The following is a 2,405-nucleotide window of genomic DNA, read 5'->3' on the forward strand; positions in this document are numbered from 1 at the left end:
TGGTTCCTGTCCTGGAACTAGCTCTTGTAGACCAGGCTGGCCTCGAACTCACAGAGATCCGCCTGCCTCTGCCTCCTAAGTGCTGGGATTAAAGTCGTGTGCCACCACCGCCCGGCAATATCCGGTTCTAGGCTGGCCAGGACTACACACTGAGTCGTGCCTACTCCAAAACATGTTGTTCCTCCCCCCCTTTATAAGGTGGGCACTGTTACCTCTACACCCAAGGCCAGGTAAGTGGCCTCTTCTCTATCCTGGTCAGAGCCCCTCCCCACACCACAAGGCTCCTGCCCCCCTTCAGCCCTCACCACCCCTACAATCCCGGCATCCTCATGGGCTCTACCCAGTGACCCACAGTTCCAGGTGCTGGTTTGGGCTCCCATGAGCTCTGAAGGACTGAATGGGTAAGCCAGGGAGCGGGCAATAGGGAAGCTGGCGGGTGTGGGTCTCCTTGCCCGCTGGGCAGTGACACCCGAGATGCTGGGTGGGTCCTGCTTCCTGAAGCAGCTGCCAAGTGTGCAATAGACAGGACAAGGCTTCTCTGACGTGACACAGGAGCCTTGACGGGCAGAATAGAACAAGGGTCACTGGTAGATTGGGGGAGCAACCTGGCTGCTCGGTCAGAGGTTGAGGAGAGATGGGACAGAACTCCCTGGCCCCCTCTGGCCCTGTGGCCCCTTGGTCAGCCCCAGGGACAGGCAGACCTTGGAGTGGCTGCCTGTACTTTCTGGCTGCTTGTCTCTGGGTCGGTTGCTAAGCATCTCTGGCCTTCATTTTCTCATCTATCCCACAGAATCAAGTGTCAAAGTGAGGTTGTACAGGACAGGATCAGTCCACAGTGACCAGGAGTCCGCACATTTAACTAGTGACATCGTTATCCAGTGTGTGGTCACCAAGGCTCAGAAACCAGGAGGTTCTCTGAGCTGAGCTGCACAGCCAGTAGGGTCCCTGTCCTGCTGCGGCAAAGCATCAGGTTTTGCCCAGGGCTCTGGACTCTCATTTCAGCCCCACCACTCCCGACCTGCATGACCGTCAGCCACTTCCTTAGCATCCCTGGACCTCAGTATCTCCTGCGTAATACAGATTACAGTAGTTCCCCTGCCTCAGAGAGCTGCTGGGAGGGCTCCAAAGCACCGGGGAAGCCCAGGAGTTAGTGCTGTGTGGCTCTGAGCGTGCTCTCTCCCTCTCTGAGCCTCCTCCATAGCCTTACAAAATGAGTCATCATAGCCGGGCGTTGATGGTGCACGCCTTTAATCCCAGCACTCAGGAGGCAGAGGCAGGCGGCGGATCTCTGTGAGTTCGAGACCAGCCTGGTCTACAAAGGGGGAGTTCCAGGACAGGCTCCAAAGCTACAAAGAAACCCTGTCTCGAAAAAAAAAAAAAAAATGAGTCATCAGGCCAGCCCCATCGGTGGCTCCTTCCAGCTCTGTGGTCTGTAGTTCTGGGGAGTTACTACAAGTGCCCCCCTTTTGATGGTCCCACACACCTGGGGCTCTCGCCTAGCCCCTCTCTCCCCTTCTTTTCCCTCCTTGAGCTGGGGATCGGCATACCACCTGGAGGAGCAGGCAAGAACCGTGGGAGGGGAGGGACATGTATTCCTCCAACCAGCTTCTCACTGAGTGCCCCGCCCACTAAGACCCTCGACTGGACAGTTAGGCCAGTGCCTTTCAGAGGCAGGCCTGTCCTGCCCACCCCCCCCTACAATCCGGATCCCCAGAGAAGCCTCAACCCCTCTTCGGCCAGGTAGAGGAGGTGCCCTAAGAAAGAGGACAGCAGAATCATGAATGAGGCCCCGACAGCATGCGTGACTTCCGGCCAACCTTTCCTGAGCCTGTCTCGGAGCCTGAGCACAGGACCAGACATTCAACAGCCCCTCTTGAGCTAGTGATGAAGTTTCCTTCCCAGGGACCTGACTCAGTCTTCTGTGTGTCCTGTACCCTACACCTGAAAGGACTTGAGTCACATCAGGGGAGTCCCAGGGTGCGGTAAGAGGTGAGAACCCCATACCCGGAAGCACCCTGCCCTGACCCTCCTTTTCCTGCACACCTGTGGTCCTGGCCACACGGGCAGGTCTCACCACAACTGCAGGGAAAGCCTTGTCCCACAGCCCTGTCCAGAGGAAAGCCCACACCTGCATTTAGCGCTTGCTTCCCGCTTTCCCACTGACAAAACCTGTCCATCCACCCCGTCCAGTAATGTGCCCATCTGTCTGCCCATTCACCCGCTCACCTCTCCTCCCATACACCATCCTCACCCCATCCAGCCACCCACTCAGTGACTCTTCCGTCTGCCTGTCTGTCCATCAATCCATCTACAGCCTACCTATCCATCCACAGATTCACCTATGCACCCATCTACCCATGGACACCTATCCATCCACCCGTCTGTCCGTGCACCGTCTGTCCACC

This window comes from Microtus ochrogaster, linkage group LG2, assembly GCF_000317375.1.
Source record: "Microtus ochrogaster isolate Prairie Vole_2 linkage group LG2, MicOch1.0, whole genome shotgun sequence".
In the NCBI taxonomy this organism is placed as follows: Eukaryota; Metazoa; Chordata; class Mammalia; order Rodentia; family Cricetidae; genus Microtus; species Microtus ochrogaster.